We start from the raw sequence: 20,940 nt of genomic DNA on the forward strand, positions 1-20,940 counted from the left end.
CCCTCTTTACAAGAATGTGAATTTAAGTCAACGTTAGCTTAGGGTATAGATTAGGAGGTTTGTTCTCAATAAGTCTGCGACGGTTTAGGAAATTAGGAGGAGGGACACGAGATAAATAGCTCTCCTCTTGTAATTGGTGAATCGCCTCTTTCGCTCCCGCAGTAAAGGCTGACAAGATGGACTTCACGATCAACCTGTTGAATTCGGGAGATTCAATCATGGCAGTGGGCCGCTCCCTGTAACGAGTATCTTCGTTATCCTTGTAAACCACTAAAGCCATTTGGGAAGTCTTCAATTCAGCTTCTTTGGCAGAAACCTCGATCTTAACTGAGTTAAGGGAGGTGTTCAAGGAAGTTATTTCATCTTCCTTCAGTTGCAGGGCTTTGAGTTTTTTAGCCAATTCTCCCTCATAATTATCCTTTAGTTCGTCAAGTTTGGAAGTTAATTCTTGGTTGAGGTTTGTAACCGATTTAAATTGTGCTTGAAGACTTTCAATTTGTGTTTTGAGTTGTTTCTTGGCACCAGCAAAAAATGCAGCAGAAGATAACTCAGCAACCTCTTGTCTTAGCTTATCATTTTCAGATCTCAACCTCTTGTTCTCAGTGTATAAGTTGTGCAGCAGTCGAGAAAAACCCATATTTTCTATCCATCGCTGGAAGTATAATAAAAATCCATAAGATAATAGTTGAGAAATAGAAAGCAGGCGTTAGTAAGCACACCTGATTCTCCTTATGAGAGAAGCGATCAACTGCCTTAGGAATAGAGAGCTCTTCAAAAAGGGGATGAACTTCATCCCAAGCGCCAGCAAAGGAACCTCCTAGAAGTATGGGGAGAACAGGAATAGTAGAAGAACCAGTAGAAAAGGAGGAAGTAGGAATAGATGGAGGAGCAAAGACTAAATAAGAAGAAGATGAGGAAGGTAAAGACCTAGAAGTCGGAATAGATAGGGGAAAAGTGAAAGATACATCACCAGAAGCACTGGCATTAGAGAAGGGTGAGGCAGGAAAACTAAGGGAAGGATAGAGTTCCGCCAACGTCGGCTCATCAGAAGGAAGGTCAGCCGAAGCAAAACCTTCTGAAACTAGCTCTTCAGCATGGAGGATGAGCCTCCTTTTTGACGGAGGAGCTCTGGTAAGTTTGCGCCCTGGGCGTTTACCCTTAGAAAGTTCAGTTATCGATTTACCGGAACTATCGGGAGACGTGTGCTCAATGAGGGGAAGAGGGGCAGATGAGGAGACAGCAGCAGCCGCTGGTGAAGTAACAGCGGGTAAAGAACTGGCAAGGATCTCCGTAGAAGGACCTTCAGAAGCCTCAAGAGCTTCAAGAACCCCTAAAGAACTGGGTGCCTCCGCTAAAGGAGCCGGCTCCTCGATTGAAGGAGGAGGAATAATAGCAGCCAGAAGTTCGACTTCTTTTGCATGAATGGCATCCTCTTCCAGACGTAGTTCTTCGTCAATCAAAGCATCATAGAAGCTATCCACTACATAGAAAAGAAAAATAGTTTAGTTAGTTAAAAATAAGAAGAAAGAAATAAGGCGTTACCTAAAGGAACTCGAGTATCAGGTTTGACGGGGCTTAAGCCAAACAGGTATAGGAGATTAACCCGTAGCCACTTAAGGATAGAAAGTCGATGACTTAACAATTTCTCACAATAAATAGGGAAGGAAGGATAAAGATGAAACTCTTTGATGTCGGGCAAGGGGGGCAAGAAAGATTTCCAAGCATGAGACCAAGGAATGAGTCCTGAAAACTTTAAGAAGAAAAAATGGGATTTCCAGGCTTTGAGAGATGAGGGCATATCCTCAAAAAGAACCATTTTAGTCCGTGAATGAAACAAGAAAACACCCGGTTCTGAACATTTGGGATAAGAAAACATGAAGAAATTTTGAGGAGTAGGAGGAATATCTCGCAAACGAAACAGCATGTAAGTACCGCATAGGTAACGAAATGTGTTGGGGGTAAACTGTTGCAAAGGAATATCAAAATACTGGCTTATTTCAATCAAGAAAGGAGGAATAGGAAACCTTAAACCTCCTATCAACTGTTCCTTAAAAAAGGTTACGCAATTGTCAGGGGGACGATGAGGATGATCAGTTGATTTTGGGATTATGATGCCATATTCCCGAGGAATTTCATACTGACGACGGATAGCTAGCCTCGCATTTTTATCAAAGGAAGAAGACATATGGACATACCAAGGAGCAATTGCTTCCTCAGCCATAGACAAAAGTATAGGCTAGTGAAACAATAGATTACTTACTGAAGGCAAGAAAGGAGATCGCCGAGAAACGGTGAGCACGGGGTTTGGTTGAAGACTACGACAAGAAAAGAATTCTAGAGAAGAGAAAAGAAGGAACAAAGTTTAAAAGGAGACGAAGGGTTTAGGGTTTGAAGAGCACACAACCATCATTAGATCAAAATATTTTTATCTCAGCAGACGCTGAGAATCACAAGAGAAAGGCGAGAGGCCCACGTGACGTGGCAGTCAGAAAAAGTATGTGTCATACCATCATAAAAACATTTATATTGGATGTGATGGATTGGATCACGCTGGGGTTGGTAACGTCTCGGGGTACGCTTCTAAGATTCTCTCACCCAAAGAAGAGTCAATCACCAGCTAGGAAGCTTCGAAAGAAGACGTAATTAACTGGACATGATAAAGTGAAAAGGACTGATTTTCTTGACTAAGTCCAAGCTAAGGACAAAAACATTTAAGGATGGAGATTTAGGAGAATAACAGATTTTGAATTAACGTCCTTATGAAATGCAAACTAATATTGATCAAAATAATTTTATATTAGCCGATATAACTTTGGGTATGCTAGGTAAGTATAACATTGATTTCAATTAATGAAACAATATTGGCTGGCATAATATTAGCTATAATATAGAAGTATTCCAACAGTTAAGATAGCCTCAGCCATGATAAATAACACGTAGGATATACAGAGGGGTAATGAATACAACATCATATTTATTCTTGTAAATTACAGAAGGACTCAATAGAATCACTTAATTCAATACAAGAGTTTGTTTTTACACTTAGAATCTGCTCAAGTACATAACATTACATTTTCCCTCAGAACAGTAAGCCTCAGATAGATAACAAAGTTTACAAACACAAGCTCTTGAAACGCTTAGAAAATTTCAATCCCACTGGATTCAAACTTACCATAGAGCAGAGATGGAAACATTTTACTTCGCCCAGGCTTGTCAAGGTGCATAAGTGGCAATATTTTGCCTGGGACAAAGAAAGCAACAAAGTAGAAAAACTTAAGGGCAAGGGGAAGGAGAAAGGCCCATACAGACCATAATGGAAAAGTAAATGCAAAAGTCACTTCCCCTCTCAAGACCTAGAGCTCTGCAAGTGGAGCAACCAAGCTCAGCCCAGGGGTAACATGTGTTGTGCCCTTCTCACAGCATCCATGGGCCATTGAGTCGGCTCTCCATAAGTAGTGAAAATCCATCTGAAGTCCCTCGAGCCTTCAGAAACTGGGCACCTTTGGATGAAAAGTTTGGACTGCGAAGCTTCATCTCTTAAGACAATCCCTTGAATCCTAGAGTTAGCCGAAGCAAAGATTTGAATAAACTCACATATAGATCTCGCCTTGTCCAACAAAAGTCGCCCCCGAAGAGGGGGAACCGAAGCCATACTCTTAGCCAGAAAAAAGAGAAATGAAAATTAACAAGGAAGGAAAAGAACTAAGGTGGGTGGTGAACAAAGAGAAGGTTGTAACCCTATTTAAAGGATCAAGGGACTTAAGGAATCACTGTACATTGGTTGCATCAGATAATTATACGCAAAATCTGTGAGGTCATTTCAATATCTGGAGCAGAGTCACGGGTAGGAAAAGACAAAATCAGACTTGTGTATAGTCAGTCGTCTACACCTCCTTCGGCTAGACTTGAAGGGAAGGCTAGTGATATGGGTTAGGTTTTATGGGTCCCCGATAAGGAAAGGAAAGGAGGTAATAAAACCAAGGAGATAGGCTGATATCGGCCGGGATATACCTCGAAGGAGGTATGCTAATCTCGGCCGGAATATGCCCTAAAGGAGATAGGCTAATATCGGCCGGGATATACCTCCAAGGGAGGTAAGTTTATATCGACTGAAATATGCTTCCCAGGAGGAAAATCTATATACCTCAAAGGAGGTAGGGTAATATCGGCCGAGATATACTTCAATAAGAAGTAAGTCTATATTGACCAAAATATGCTTCCCAGAAGGAAGATCTATATACCTCAAAGGAAGTAGGCTAATATCGGCCGGGACATACCTCAATAAGAAGTAAGTCTATATCGACCAAAATATGCTTTCCAGGAGGAAGATCTATATACCTCAAAGGAGGTAGGCTAATATCGGCCGGGACATACCTCAATAAGAGGTAAGTCTATATCGACCAAAATATGCTTCCCATGAGGAAGATCTATATACCTCAAAGGAGGTAGGCTAATATCGGCCGGGATATGCCTTCAAGGGGGAAAGATCCATATCACTTGGCGTAAACCTCAAAGGAGGTAGGCTAATATCGGTCGGGACATACCTCAATAAGAGATAAGTTTATATCGACCAAAATATGCTTCCCAAGAGGAAGATCTATATACCTCAAAGGAAGTAGGCTAATATCGGCCGGGAGATACTTCTGAAGCATGTAGAATAGTATCGATCGCGACATGCCCTGAAGAAGGAAGGTTAATATCAGCCAGGTCGACCAACACCTTGGAAAAATACCTGATAAAATATGGCCTATTGCTAGGTAGGATAAATAACATAGAAGGGCGCTGACAAAAGCCTCATGAGGAAGAATAGAGATAAATATTTCAAATAGGATAATTAATGATGATATCTGCAATATGTAATCACATGACAGGTGTTATATATTTCAGCGGGAAACGTGCTTTTAGATTATTTTACAGGTGCTAAACGGCAAAGGAGGTACATCTGGGATACAAGAAAGATTCCTTAAAAGTCATTTACTACAAGTACGCAGCTGACGTCATCTCATAACAAACTCTAAATAAACCGGGGTCCACTTCATGACTACGGAGGTTATATGAAGTGGTATAAAAGGGGGAATCCTCTCCATTGGCAAGGTAAGTTCACATCATTGTGCACATTCATAACCCTATTTTTCCGACTACTGTTCATCTTCTTCTTCCTTCTTCCACACCGAGAGAAATAACTGACTTGAGCGTCGGAGGGCCTAGCCAGGGATTCCCACCCCGGTCTTAGGTCACTGACGATAGTGTTGGTTGGTCTCTTGTGCGTAGGAAGTCTTGGAAGCTTCGGATCTAGGTTTCTTCTCTTCAGATTTTGATTTCTTCTTCGTCATCGGGTCTTCGTGCGAGGAAAACCTTCGGTGACTCTATTTTTTCCCGATCCGCTTTGGGTTTCTCTGATTGGTATTCTGCGGACATTATTCTTCATCAGCGCGGTGGGTTTCTTTCTTGTGGATCTCCGTCTTGTTCAGCTTCCCAGCCAGGATCAACCGTCAATCGGGGGGGGGGGGGGGGGGGGGCAGGTCACCGCCATCTCCTCTCCTGATCTCCCCACAGCTGAGCCTTCCATCGCCTGATCCAGCCGCGACTGCCACCAAGTCGAGCCCCCTTTCCATCGATCGATCACCTGATCCACTCTCATCGCTGCCTCTCTGTGTTGTGCTCATGCTCATTTCAGAGAGCCAGTCAACGCCGCCTTTCCTCTGTCACCGCCGACCGCCACAGCCACCCATGCCAGATGTGATCGCGACAGGGGAGGAGTCTAGTTCGTGGTCGATCCTCTTCTTCTCACCTGTTGGTGTCACCTCTTTCATATGAGGCTAGGTCAGCAATGTTGTGGCTGTTTTCGCTGCGAGGGTGGAGCCGCTAGGCTCCCCTCAGTTCTGATGCATCATCACCGCCGCCGATCACCACTCAATCTCTCTACCGATCACTGATGTAGCTTACTGCCATATCTTGAGGTTTACTGGCATCAAGTTGTCACCGGCTGTGGATCACCGGATGGGGCTTCAAATTTGGGATTACAGGAGAAGTAGAGGATATATGTAGATCATCGTTGTTGGCTGTAAGCCACTTCCAGTGCTACCTTGTTGCTAAATCTGGGGATGCTGATTTGAGTAGAGCATCTTGACATGGGATTTGTTTCGATATGAATTACTGATTAAGGCGGGAACTTCTTGCTTTAACTCTTTAGTATATGTTGATCTTAGTGAATGAGCTATCTTTAGATAGAAACTGTTTTTACTTTGACTCCACTCTTATTTTTCCTACGTTTGATACTTCCACTCAATCTTTGAGCTACTCATTTCTATATCTATACAGTCTCTCGTTGTTATCCATGATATTTAGCAGATACCGGCACTACAAGAAAAAAGCTAATAGACAACGCTTTAAAAGCATTGTCTATGTGGCTGAAAAAGCGTTGTTAAAAGCATCGTTGTTAAAAGTCTGCTCAAAGACAACGCTTTAAAAGCGTTGTCGTTTGTAGCAAAGACAACGCTTTTGCAACACTTTAAAAGCGTTGTTGTTTTTGGCAAAGACAACACTTGTGCAACGCTTTAAAAGCGTTGTCTTTTTAAAATAAAAAAAATCTATTTACAAAATTATTTTTTTATATTTACAAAACTATTAATTTTCTTTTATCATGTCTAGATTCGAATTGGACATATAAAGTAACATTAATTAGCTCGGCTAATGATTTCAAACTCGTACCAAAACAATAGAATTAAATTTCAAAGTATTATTATTTACAGGAGAATTCAACTATACACAAAGACTAAATAGTTCTGTTTCAAAGTAGATAGTGACATTCGAATTTAAAACAAAAAAAGCACAAAATAGCTAGCCGGCCTCGAAGACAACGATCTGCATGCTTACTTCTACTAGATATACTGATCAAAAAGGATTGTCGGCTTGAGATTGTGACAAAACCTACACTGAACTCTTTTTTCAAGAAGTTAGTCTGCATCCTGAAAGACATGAGGCTTTATCAAGTATAACCAGTAATGTTTGGAAGAAAAATTAAGGAGTCAAAAAGTGGAATAATAAGAATAATAATATACATAAAAATAATTGTTTAGTTTCCTTCCACTTTCTTAACTTTAATGGTTCCTTATTTTTTCCTTTTACTTGTCTTTTTTAAAAGAGATTAAAAAATGTGGATGGGCTAGTGTATATTGACATGAATATGAATGTAAAGAAAAGTGAGAGATGTGGAGACTACATACCAGTCGGTAGCTAACACCAATAACTATAGCCTGTGAAGTCATTGTTTGCATTGCATCAAGCAAACTATAAAGTAAACGTTGTTTCCCCTGCATACACATGTATCAAAAAGCTCGAAGATTTAGAATAAGGCAAAGGCCATTGCATAATGAGATAAAAATGGAACAACAAAGGAGGATTGACAAGGGAACCCAAGCAAGTAAAGAAGTACTTGCACAGAATTCTATAAGTGGCTAAAAGTTACTACACGTACCTGAGCAAAAAGATCAAACTCATCCAAGACAAAAATTATTGATTTGTGAGATAATCCACACTCCCTGTCCATGTCAAAATAAAAATAGATGAAAATTCAATCAAAAGTTCAGAATGCCAAGGAGAAACTTCTCAGACTTTCAAGTTTGAACATGAAAAATACAAGTTGGTGGAAACTTGTACTTACTTTAACATATCAATCATGAATCCAGCATTCCCATCTGATGAAGCCTAGAAAACAAAATGAGATCTAGAGTTCATACCTTGGATGACTATAAAGCAAAAAGCAGAAATTATAAAATTGTACAAATTCAATAAGAACTACTTTGCGGATAGCATGCACTCTTCTTGCTGTGCAGCTGCCGGCCTAACCAGTTCCTTGGACATGACTACCACCACAAAGTCTGCCGAAGTAAAGAAGGAAAACACACATTAAAAAGCATTATTACTAAAAGAATTATCAGTTCAATAAAAATGGTACTTTTACGTATTGTTATTTTGCTTACAATCTGTTATTTTTTTTTATCAAATCCTCTCCTTCAAAGCTACCTTCTTTGGTGACTCATCCTTTCTTCCACATAATAGCTCTATTAATGTCGTCATCATCACATAATGCAGTCGCCTACAACAAGAAAATTTCAATAATAGTTAAATGAATAAAATTAGTCATTAAATGAAACAAACTCGTAGAAATTGGTCATCAAATTGCAGCACTAGAACAATTAGGAATGTGATTAGGATTAGAGCCAACTGAAGCAGCACATCTCGCAGAGGCACAATCATTAAATGGAATGGGAAATCAGGGAAAAGAGCATCATTTCAACTAAAAGACCTAACTCAAAAATACAACAACTTCATCCGAGATTCACAGGAGGGTTTGGTATATTTTTCTAGTCAAGATGATATGTTTTTCGACTGCCAGGTATTTTTTGGCAAGATGAAACTACTTGATGGCCTATCTCAACTCCAAAGCACACAAATATTCCATCTGAGACTCCTAGGAAGTCTTCACTAAGACAATCTAGCCAAACAAGACATTCTTTGATCGGTTTGACTAAAACTCGTTGATGGCACATTTAAACAAAATAAAAAACAGTGGATGTGCCTCTCAATCCACCATTCACTAGTATGATTATTTTCCAAAATGAACAAGTTTGGGCCATCTAAATAATTAGGAAAGACGAAGTTTAGCTTATCGAACTAGGGATATTTTGGATGTATGAAGAGAAAAATTGCATGATTTGGCCATTTCAACCTCAAGAAGTTGAGGTAATCAGCAAAATTGAAGGTTACTTTGTTTGTTCTTCACACAGGAATCAATGTTTCACTGCAATGTGGTTACCATCATGACTGTCCCAGATATCTAGAAGTGAACAATCATCGCAAAAGAAAAAACACAACTTTAAGCTTGCATAAAATCGAATCAAAGAGACAGAGAGGGGAGAAGATGGCCAGGAGCAACCTTCAGAGCAGTGACGCCGCTTTTGGCGAAGGATCGGAGGAGGAGAGATCGTTCGACGCGGGGAGAGGCGATCTCTAGCACGAGGACGAAGGTGGGCTCGCCTTCACCAGCTGTTGTCCTAACCTCCCGGTTGCCCCGATTACCAACACTTTGCTGTTGGGGATCTGAGGTTGAGTCTTCTCCTCCACATCCTCACGGGCCGATACCATCGCCATGGCTGGCTGGGACAAGTAGACCAGCTCGAGCTGCGATCGGCAACGCCAAAAGAGAGGAGATCGCAGACCGGCCGGCGCATTGGGCTTTGCAAAAAGGAAAAACTCCTTATCCGACGCGGCCCGTAAAAAAACAAAAAGAATTACGAATGCGGGCTACCATTCTCTTCTCTTCGCTCAGATTAGGGTTCGAGAGTAGGTTTTGCTCCTGAGGTTCTCGCAATCCACATTCCACGATGCGATCCCTCATCTTCTGCCGCCTCCGTCCTAACGCACGGCTCCTGCTCTCTCGGATTGCTTTTGTCTCCTTTAGACAATCAACACGACCTCCTCTTCTTCCACTGACCCCGACTCGTTCCCTCCATGGCCACTCTTTATTCGTCGGAAGCTCCCAACTAGTTGAAATGGGAAATCTGCTGTGGTTGCACTGCCTCAACGTCGGGGGCGAAGGAGGCGAAGAGATGGATCGATCTGTCGTGGTCGATCGCCTCAGCACCAGGATCTGCCGCTTGACGAAGGTGTCGTCTTGACAGAGAGGAGTTTGGACGTGGTTCGCGGAGAGGGGTTCGCCAGAGAGGGGTTTGCCGAAGAGGAGTTGGATGGAGAAGGCCACGTGAGATAAGGAGTTGGGAGAAGGGTTCGGGATAAAACGATCGGAAGATAGGAGTTGGGAGAAGGGTTCGGGTTTTCTACTCCTTACTTAGATCCAACGGTTTGTATTAATCAAGATTTAGATCCAACGATTTGTATTAATCAAGATTTAGATGAGAACTTAACAATAGACAACACATTTTAAAAAATGTTGTCGTAGACACTAAAAAAAAGTCTAATAGACAACGCTTTTTACGAAGTGTTGTCTTTGACCCGTAAAAATCACTAATAGGCAACGGTTTTTAGAAAAGCATTGTCTATTAATAAGAAAATAATGAAATAGACAACGCTTTTAGTGAAAAGTGTTGTTAAAAAAAAATAGACAACGCTTTTTATAAAAAGCGTTGTCGTTTAAGTGTTGTAGAATCCCAATTTTCTTATAGTGCGGACACCAAATACTAATTACTAGATACTGGATATATAGATACCAGATACCATGTTTACTTGTCTAATGCCCGAAAATTCTCAAAGTAATTTTAGAAATATTCTATGATTTTTCTGGAATTTTAGAATATTTTTATGGAATTTTTAGAGTAGCAGAAGTAGCAAAAATTAGATAAAAACGTAAAATAGCCTAAACGGGAATTAAACCCGAGAACTAGCGAACTCTATGCCTTATAGGGTGACTTAGTAACCAGGAGGCCCCAGCAGGGATGTTCTGAAAGGGAAGGAGAGCAATTATATTTAAGGTTTAGTTGGGGTGTAATTATCACTTAATATAAATAGGGAATTTAAGTGAGAATTGTTAATTCTTGAACGACAATTCTTCTTTTCCCTCAACCTCACCCGCCGACCCCTCTCTCTCCAAAACCTCTCGACCCCCAAGCTCAAGAAGACCTAGGGTTATCTCCCTAGGGCCATAGGAGCACCTTCCGGTGACAATTCCAGCACGAGGACGCTCCCCTCCGCGAGAAGAATGCATAGACGCAAGAAGATCGTCGAAGAGATCTCTTCTCCGGAAAACCTAGCGCCCCTCACCTGCAGTGTAAGTAGCTATTTGTATGTTTCTATGCTTTAGTTTTGTAATATGCAAATCCATCGGTACGTAGGATGTGAATTAGTGCACACCAAGTGCTTGATGAAATGGTTTGCACAACTAAATGCCGCAGTAGGCATTTTAATAGTTTAGTTAAATGTTGTAGATGCATTTAAATAGTGTACTTATCCTTGCTTCAGCTTATATGGGACTACGGTCCAATGGGTAGGCTCCCACAGTCGTCTCTAGGTTCAGATAACCTAGTTCTAGGTTCAGATAACCTAGTAAAAGCAAGTTAAGATAAATCAGTTTATAAACAGTATTTTACTTTATCAGAGGCTCTGAACTGGACTCTCAGATGTCCTTGGGTTGGGCTCCCACAGTCGTCCCTAGGTTTAGATAACCTAATAAACCCTACTAAATTCAGGTCTTGTAACCCCGGGTCAAGTTAGAGATGCGCGCATAGCAAGTACAGTTGTCGGGCCCAACAGCAGCATGATTAGTATTTTTATCTACTTATGAAAATAGTTTTCAAATTTCACAAAACAGATAAATGAATTCAGCTTATCTTCAGTTCAGTTTTCTATAGATATAGCAGATAGCTTTATGTTTAGTTCTTGATTGCCATGATTTATATGCTCACATGCCATGTTTTAGCATTTCTAGTATGATTCTCAGCTTTCATATCAGCATAACATCTTTTAAAAAAAGCATGATTTCTATAAATGCATGTTTTTGTGAGGTAGATGGTTTCTTACTAAGCTCTCAAGCTTATAGTTGCATTTTTCCTTATACTACAGATAAAGGTAAAGGGAAGATGGAATAGCGGAGGCTAGAGGCAATGCGATGAAGATGTGTGTGAAAATGAACCTGGAATAAAGATCCTTGGGGGCAATTAGAAAATTAAGAACTTAGTACTTCTTATAGTATTACTTTTCTGCACTTTTAGATGTTAAGTGCCTTGATTCATGAGAGTATACACTATGTTATGCTTAGATTGTCATTTTTCATGATAGTAGATAGCTAACCGTGAGTAATGGCATGCCCAGTAGTAGTGTTATGGTTGTAGTTGAATTCCTGAAAGTTCTGTACTAGATCGGGTCTGATTTATGCGGAAATCATAAACCCAATCGATCAGCCGATCGATTGAGCAGTCCTCAATCGATCAGCCGATCGATTGGAAGAAGTCCCCGCGTACAGAATGCTAGGGAGTCGATTAGCTGATCGATTGGGGAACCCTCAATCGATCAGCCGATCGATCGAAACGTGATCTGTCGCTGACAGAGAGCTGATGAGTCGATCAGCTGATTGATCGGCCATGGATCGATCAGCCGATCGATCGGGAATTTAATTCCTGCAAACAGAGAGCCTCTGAATCGATCATCGGATCGTTTGGACAGGCTGGATCGATCAGCCGATCGATCCAATTTTGACCCCGTGCACAGTAGCGAGTTGAATCGACCAGTGGATCGATCAGACAACTCCAATCGATCAGCCGATCGATTGGAATGTCTGATTTCAGCTAGAAGTGCCAAAATTCAGATTTTGACCAAATAGGAAGTTAAGTTCCCTTCTTTAGCATGTGTACAACTTCAAAAGTGTACTCTAAGAATAATTTCCAGAGCTCATAGTAAATAGTAGAGACTTTTAACTAGTGTAGTCTTCTTCTTTTCCGCACAAGAATAGTTAGCATAAAGTAACCCCCGGCCTTACAGCATAGTCAGTAGGAGGCGGGGTGTTACAGAGTGGTATCAGAGCAAAGTTCCATACTCCCTCACACACACATCAGCATTGAACCTACAGCTTCCAAGTAAGAACATCCCTCACTTTAATTATGTTTCTTGCTTTCATGTTTATAGATAACTAAAGGATGTTTAGTTTATATATGATAACATCTAACATGACAATAGTAGTTATGTACCTATGATTGTATTAGTTATGTATGTCCTTAATTTCCTTAGAAAATGGTACGAGGACGCCCAGCTAAAAAGACACCAGCTACTGAGCCCCAGTATGAGGCAGGCAGTTCAGTGCCTCCCCCAGACTTTGCAGAGGTAGTGGCTCAGTTACAGAAGCAACTAGCTGAACAACAACAGGAGATTGCCATCTTAAGGGATAACCAGCAGAGCACTCCCATTGTCACTTCAGAACCTAACCTAGTTACCCCAGTAGTGATAGAGGTTCCACCAGTTCAACCTGCAGCACCAGTAGCCCCAGCAGCAGGGGCAAAGAGGGAAGCCTATCTGATCCAGTGGCAGAAGATCAAGCCAGAGAATTTCTCAGGCACCAGTGAACCATGGGATGCCCAAGCCTGGTTCAAAATACTAGAGAGTACGATGGAGCTTCTAGACTGGCCAGAATATGAGAAAGTGAAATGTGCCTCTTTCTGCCTGACAGGGGATGCACGTATGTGGTGGGAGAGAATTAAAGCGAAGAGCCCAGTGAACCAGATGACATGGGACAACTTCGAGAGAGAATTCTTTGAGGAGTTCTTTCACATGCGGGTCACAAACCGTCACTACGACGAGTTCACTGAATTTCGTCAGGGCAACCTTTCAGTTGAGGAGGCCGTGAAGAAATTCAACAGATTGGCTCGTCTATGCCCTGAATTAGTCAGCACTGAAAGAGAACGAGTCTGGTTGATGCTCAAGATGTTAAGGCCGGAAATAGCAATGAATGTGGCCAGCGACATTCATAGATCGCAAACTACAGAAGAACTAGTAAGCAGTGCTCTGACCACTGAGCATTACCAGAATAGCATCAAACAGCAGAGCAAGCCTTCTCAGAGTCTAAAGGCCAAGGAGGCTCAAGTACTTAGAAACACCAGGGCCACAGCTGTAACTGGAAAGGGAACTCCAGTAACAAACGAAAGCCAGGGAGTTACCCAAAAGGAGGACCAGCTAGTAAACAGCCTAGTTATCCCAAGTGTGCTACTTGTGGGAAATTCCACCCCAGAGTTTGTCGCAAGAGCACACGAGGATGCTTCAAATGTGGCCAAGAAGGGCATATGGCTAAGCAATGCCCAAACAAGACCGGTTTCCCTCCACCACAGCCGATTCAGTACGGAGGTAACCCAGCACTGTTACATCATATGCAGGCTGCTATAGATGTTCCACACATTAGTCAGGGCAGACTAGAAGCCCCCTCAGCCACAACGAATGCGAAGATCTACTCACTCACCAGAGAGGACGTAGCGAATGCCTCGACAGTTGTTACAGGTCAGATTAGTATTTTACAGCAAAGTGCAACTGTCTTATTCGATACTGGGGCAACCCATTCTTATATATCCAGGACATTCACCGAAAAGCTAGCAATATTTCCAGAGGTACTCAGTGGTCAGTTTTTGACAACACTACCTTCAGGAGAAATTATGGCATCCACGCACTGGATCCGAGCAGTGCCAGTCATTATAGCAGACAGAGAGCTTTTTGGTGATCTGATAGTGCTAGATATGACTGACTACGACATTATCTTGGGAATGGACTTTCTGATCAAGTACGACACCTCCATAGAGTGTCGTAAACAGAGAGTTGTATTCTAACCTGAAGCAGGAGTGCAGTTTGGGTACATCGGAGAACCAAGGAGAAAAGCCAAGAAGTTTCTCTCAGCTTTGAAAGCACAGAAACTACTTGATTCAAGTTGTACGGGATTCTTAGCACACGTAGTCAATACCAGTCAGGACAAGGACCAAAAGCTAGAGGAGGTCCGAGTCGTATGTGACTACCCAGCAGTCTTCCCTGAGGAGTTATCAGGCCTAGCACCAGACAGGGAGATTGAATTTGAGATAGAACTTATCCCCGGTACGAATCCCATCTCCAAAGCACCCTACCGCATGACTCCAGTAGAATTGAAGGAACTTCAAGAGCAACTACAGGAGCTGCTCGACAAGGGCTTCATACGCTCTAGTCACTCACCATGGGGAGCGCCTGTATTGTTCGTGAAGAAGAAGGACGGGAGCATGCGCCTGTGTATAGACTACTGGGCACTAAACCAAGTCACGATTAAGAACAGGTATCCTCTTCCCAGAATAGATGACCTGTTCGATCAGCTAAAGGGAGCAGCAGTGTTCTCTAAAATAGATCTCAGATCGGGATATCACCAAGTTAGAGTTAAAGAAGGTGATATACCCAAAACGGCTTTCATGTCCAGATACGGACATTATGAGTTCGTAGTCATGCCTTTTGGTGTGACAAATGCTCCAGTTACTTTTATGGACCTCATGAACCGAGTATTTAGAGAATACTTAGATAAGTTTGTTATCGTGTTCATCGACGACATTCTTATCTATTCCAGGACTCAGGAAGAACACGTAGAACACCTGAAGATAGTACTGTAGACCCTCCAGCAGAACCAGCTATACGCCAAGTTCACGAAATGTGAATTCTGGCTCGATCAGGTGTCCTTTCTGGGTCACATCATCTCCAAGGATGGTATCAAGGTAGACCCCAGTAAGATAGAAGCTGTGAGTAACTAGAAGAGACCTAAGAATGCCAGTGAAATCAGAAGCTTTCTGGGACTAGCAGGCTATTACAGAAAATTTGTAGAGGATTTCTCTAGGATAGCCTCCCCCCTGACAGCTCTCACTAGGAAGAACAGAAAATTTTAGTGGACAGAGGATTGCGAGAACAGTTTCAAGGAGCTCAAAAGAAGATTGACCAGTGCTCCCATTCTGACTCTGCCAGAAAATATAGACAGCTTTGATATTTACAGCGATGCCTCTAAATTGGGATTAGGAGCAGTACTGATGCAAGAAGGTAAGGTGATCGCCTATGCCTCCAAACAACTCAAGGACTATGAGAGGAACTACCCTACTCATGACCTTGAGCTTGCAGCAGTCGTCTTCGCCCTCAAAATTTAGAGACACTACTTGTATGGAGCTCAGTGCAGAGTGTATACAGATCATTAGAGTCTAAAGTACTTCTTCACTCAAAAGGATCTGAATATGCAACAGCGCAGATGGCTTGAGCTGGTCAAAGACTACGATATAGACATCCTCTACCACCCAGGAAAGGCCAATAAGGTGGCAGACGCACTTAGCAGAAAGTCTAGTGCTACCTTATTATCCCTATCAGCCATGTCACCGCCCCTACAAAAGGAGATTACAGATTTCGATCTCGAACTAATAGTTGGGCAACTCTCTAATATGACATTAGCATCTACCCTGCTTGGTGACATCCAGACAGCTCAAGGTCAAGACCCTGAAATTAAGAGAATCAAGCAAGGCTTAACAGAATCAGAAAGTGGAGAGTTCAGAGTAGCTGATAGTGGAATATTATATTTTGGTGATAGGCTATGTGTTCCGGATCAGGAGGAACTACGTAGGAAGATCCTAGACGAGGCTCACAGGACTCCTTATGCGATGCATCCTGGTTCCACCAAAATGTACCAAGACCTAAAGAAACGTTTTTGGTGGTCTGGGATCAAAAGAGACATTGCCAGGTATGTTAGTACCTGTCTGACCTGCCAGAGGGTCAAAGCAGAACACTAGAGACCAGAAGGAGTTCTGCAGCCTATTCAAATTCCAGAATGGAAGTGGGAGGATATTTCCATGGATTTCATAGTGGGACTACCCAGAACCACGAATCGTTTTGATACCATCTGGGTAATAGTCGACAGATTGACCAAGTTAGCCCACTTCTTAGCTATCAGGATATCTTACTCCATGGAGCAGCTAGCTCAGTTGTATCTCAAGGAGATTGTCAGACTGCACGGAGTCCCACGGACCATCATTTCAGACAGAGACAGTAGATTCATATCACACTTCTAGGAGTGTGTACAGTCAGCATTGGGTACCAAGTTAAAGTTTAGCACAGCCTTCCATCCTCAGACAGATGGTCAGACAGAGCGAATAAATCAAGTACTCGAGGATATGCTCCGAGCGTGTGCCCTAGACTTCAAGGGAAGTTGGTGCAAATATCTGTGTTTAGCAGAATTTGCATACAACAATAGCTATCAGGCTACCATCGGCATGGCACCCTACGAGGCTCTCTACGGGAGGAGGTGTAGATCTCCAATCTGCTGGTATGAGAGTGGTGAACAGAAAGAGCTAGAACTTCAGACAGATCTAGTAGCAGATACCACAGCAGCTATACAGCAGATCCGCCAGAGGATAGAGACAGCTCAGAGCCGCCAGAAAAGTTATGTTGATACACGGCGTCGACCCTTAGAGTTTTCAGTTGGGGGATACAGTATTTCTCCGAGTGGCTCCCATGAAGGGAGTAATGCATTTTGGGAAGAAAGGCAAATTAAGTCCCATATATGTGGGGCCATACCTTATCACCAGAAGAGTTGGCAAGGTAGCATATGAGCTAGAGTTACCCCAGGAGATGTCAGCTATCCATAATGTATTTCATGTCTCGATGCTGAAGAAGCATATCCCAGATGCCACCCAGGTGATTGAGCCCTAGTCGATACAAGTCCGCGAAGACCTCAGCTATGACAGTCGGCCTATTCAGATAGTAGACCGAGCAGTTAAGAAATTACGGAACAAGGAGGTACCATTAGTAAACGTTATATGGCAGAATCACACAACAGAAGAGGCAACTTGGGAGACAGAAGCTAGTATAAGATAGAAGTACCCAGAGTTATTCTAAGTTCGAGGACGAACTTTTTATAAGGTATGGGGGATTGTAATGCCCGAAATTCTCAAAGTAATTTTAGAAATATTCTATGATTTTTCTAGAATTTTAGAATATTTTTATGGAATTTTTGGAGTAGCAGAAGTAGCAAAAATTAGATAAAAATATAAAATAGCCTAAGCGGAAATTGAACCCGAGACCTAGCGAACTCTATACCTTATAGGGTGACTTAGTAACCAGAAGGCCCCAGCAGGGATGTGTTGAAAGGGAAGGAGAGCAATTATATTTAAGGTTTAGTTGGGGTGTAATTATCACTTAATATAAATAGGGAATTTAAGTGAGAATTGTTAATTCATGAACGACAATTCTTCTTTCCCCTCAACCTCACCCGCCGACCCCTCTCTCTCAAAAACCTCTCGGCGCCCAAGCTCAAGAAGACCTAGGGTTTCCTCCCTAGGGCCATAGGAGCACCTTCCGGCGATAATTCCGACACGAGGACGCTCCCCTCCGCGAGAAGAACGCATAGACGCAAGAAGATCGTCGAAGAGATCTCTTTTCCGGAAAACCTAGCGATTGGATTGTAAGGAAAATTAGCGCAGGAAGTGAGTAGCCCCTCACCTGCAGTGTAAGTAGCTATTTGTATGTTTCTATGCTTTAGTTTTATAATATGCAAATCCATCGGTACGTAGGGTGTGAATTAGTGCACACCAAGTGCTCGATGAAATGGTTAGCACAACTAAATGCCGCAGTAGGCATTTTAATAGTTTAGTTAAATGCTGTACATGCATTTAAATAGTGTACTTAGCCTTGCTTCAGCTTATATGGGACTATGGTCCAATGGGTAGGCTCCCACAGTCGCCTCTAGGTTCAGATAACCTAGTTCTAGGTTCAGATAACCTAGTAAAAGCAAGTTAAGATAAATCAGTTTATAAATAGTATTTTACTTTATCAGAGGCTCTGTACTGGACTCTCAGATGTCGTTGGGTTGGGCTCCCACAGTCGTCCCTAGGTTTAGATAACCTAGTAAACCCTACTAAATTCAGGTCTTGCAACCCCGGGTCAAGTTAGGGATGCGCGCATAGCAAGTATAGTTGTCCAGTCCAACAGCAGCATGATTAATATTTTTATCTACTTATGAAAATAGTTTTCAAATTTCACAAAACAGATAAATGAATTCAGCTTAGCTTCAGTTCAGTTTTCTATAGATATAGCAGATAGCTTTATGTTTAGTTCTTGATTACCATAATTTATATGCTCACGTGCCATGTTTTAGCATTTCTAGTATGATTCTCAACTTTCATATCAGCATAACATCTTTTAAAAAAAGCATGATTTCTGTAAAAGCATGTTTTTGTGAGGTAGATGGTTTCTTACTAAGCTCTCAAGCTTATAGTTGCATTTTTCCTTATACTGCAGATAAAGGTAAAGGGAAGATGGAATAGCGGAGGCTAGAGGCAATGCGATGAAGATGTGTGTGAAAATGAACCTAGAATAAAGATCCTTAGGGGAAATTAGCAAATTAAGAACTTATTACTTCTTATAGTATTACTTTTCTGCACTTTTAGATGTTAAGTGCCTTGATTCATGAGAGTATACACTATGTTATGCTTAGATTGTCATTTGTCATGATAGTAGATAGCTAACCGTGAGTAATGGCATGCCTAGTAGTAGTGTTATGGTTGTAGTTGAATTCCTGAAAGTTCTGTACTAGATCGGGTCTGATTTATACGGAAATTAGAAACCCAATCGATCAGCCGATCGATTGAGCAGTCCTTAATCGATCAGCCGATCGATTGGAAGAAGTCCCCGCGTACAGAATGCTAGGGAGTCGATTAGCTGATCGATTGGGGAGCCCTCGATCGATCAGCGGATCGATCGAAACGCGATCTGTCACGTACAGAGAGCTGATGAGTCGATCAGCTGATCGATCGGCCATGGATCGATCAGCCGATCGATCGGCCATGGATCGATTAGCCGATCGATCGAGAATTTAATTCTTGCAAATAGAGAGCCTCTGAATCGATCATCTAATCGATTGGCCAGGCTCGATCGATCAGCCGATCGATCCAGTTTTGACCCCGTGCATAGTAGCGAGTTGAATCGACCAGTGGATCGATCAGACAACTCCAATCGATCAGCCGATCGATTGGAATGTCTGATTTTAGCTAGAAGTGCCAAAATTCAGATTTTGACCAAATAGGACGTTAAGCTCCCTTCTTTAGCATGTGTACAACTTCAGAAGTGTACTCTAAGAATAATTTCCAGAGCTCATAGTAAATAGTAGAGACTTTTAACTAGTGCAGTCTTCTTCTTTTCCGCACAAGAATAGTTAGCATAAAGTAACCCCCGGCCTTACAGCATAGTCAGTAGGAGGCGGGGTGTTACAACTTGCTTTGACTGCTATTTATTCATGTTTCTTGTTGAGCATGATGGCTTCATGTAGCATACCTGTTTCTGTTTATATATATATATATATATATGATGACTGCTGGATTTTACGCATTATGTCATTGCATGCATTACTGGCGACTTTGGCTCCCTTCTGGTTGAGACGGTCATTGGCCAGGGCCGCACGCTCGACCACTCATGGGTAGTGGTAGCTGGAGCGTGCCGCTTGTCCTGTTGTGCCCCCACTTGCACACTCATGGGTAGTGATAGCTGAAGTCGCGGGCAGCAAGGACCCCCGTCGCAGACATAGCTATTCACTTACTATGCAACTGTCCCCTCGGCCACTCGAGAGCAGTGGTAGCTGGAGTGGTGTACAGTCTGTCATTGTACTAGCCTCTCGACCATACAGGGGTCGTGGTCCAGAGAGGTGGGCTGGGTGACTATCTGTGCATGCGCTGTTATTATTATACCTGCTGTTACTGTTGTTTACTTATGCTGATGTTGCTTATTTATGCTATTGTTGCTTACTTATGTTGTTATGCTGACATAGGTTGAGATATATACCTGTGGTATGTGTTTAGACACTGGCTTACCTATGGTTATTATGTATATACCTCACATGTTATCCATGTAGATATGAGCAGTACTGTAGCATGTCTTTGCTACACCTTACCTTCTATTACTAGCCTAGGATATGGTTTCAGGTATGGATACTTATTATGATATCCCAGTATCTGCTATTTTCCCTACGAGCCTGTATACTTTTGTATCTCTAGTTTTGTATTATGTTCATGCACTATCTATCTATTACCCACTGAGTCTTTATACTCACGACCCCATAAATTGGTTATTTCGCCAGGTAGCAGGTAAAGGATGTATGGAGTCACTTGGATAACCGGTCCGCCAGTCCCACGTCACATTCGAGGGCGATCTTATAATTTTGGTATTCCTTATGCTATTTGTGTTTTGGTTTTGTACTTGTTCTTGTATTTGTGTATTCTGTTATTTGGAGTATCATTTTTGGTATCTTGTATTTGGTTTGTTAATATTGTGTCAAGCCGAGTCGGCTCGCAGTTAGTTGTTCTATTGTTTTAATGTTCCTAATGTTGTGATTTCCGCTGTGTTATGTTTCAGCCATGTGGGTTGTATATTAACACTGCATGGTTGTGTTATTTATCCAGCTGCGTGGGCTATTAT

General features: G+C 42.1%; 1 long non-coding RNA gene across 1 annotated transcript; it reads right to left on the reverse strand.

The window, feature by feature from the left end:
• Positions 1-7,251: 7,251 nt before the first annotated feature.
• Positions 7,252-7,695, reverse strand: LOC122000280. The gene is made up of 3 exons (XR_006117058.1): positions 7,664-7,695; positions 7,478-7,541; positions 7,252-7,313 (listed from the first exon to the last, which is right to left on the reverse strand). It is a non-coding gene; the product is annotated as an uncharacterized LOC122000280 (long non-coding RNA).
• Between the last annotated feature and the right edge of the window lie 13,245 nt (positions 7,696-20,940).

The sequence above is a fragment of the Zingiber officinale genome, chromosome 1A, assembly GCF_018446385.1.
Source record: "Zingiber officinale cultivar Zhangliang chromosome 1A, Zo_v1.1, whole genome shotgun sequence".
NCBI classification, from domain to species: domain Eukaryota; kingdom Viridiplantae; phylum Streptophyta; class Magnoliopsida; order Zingiberales; family Zingiberaceae; genus Zingiber; species Zingiber officinale.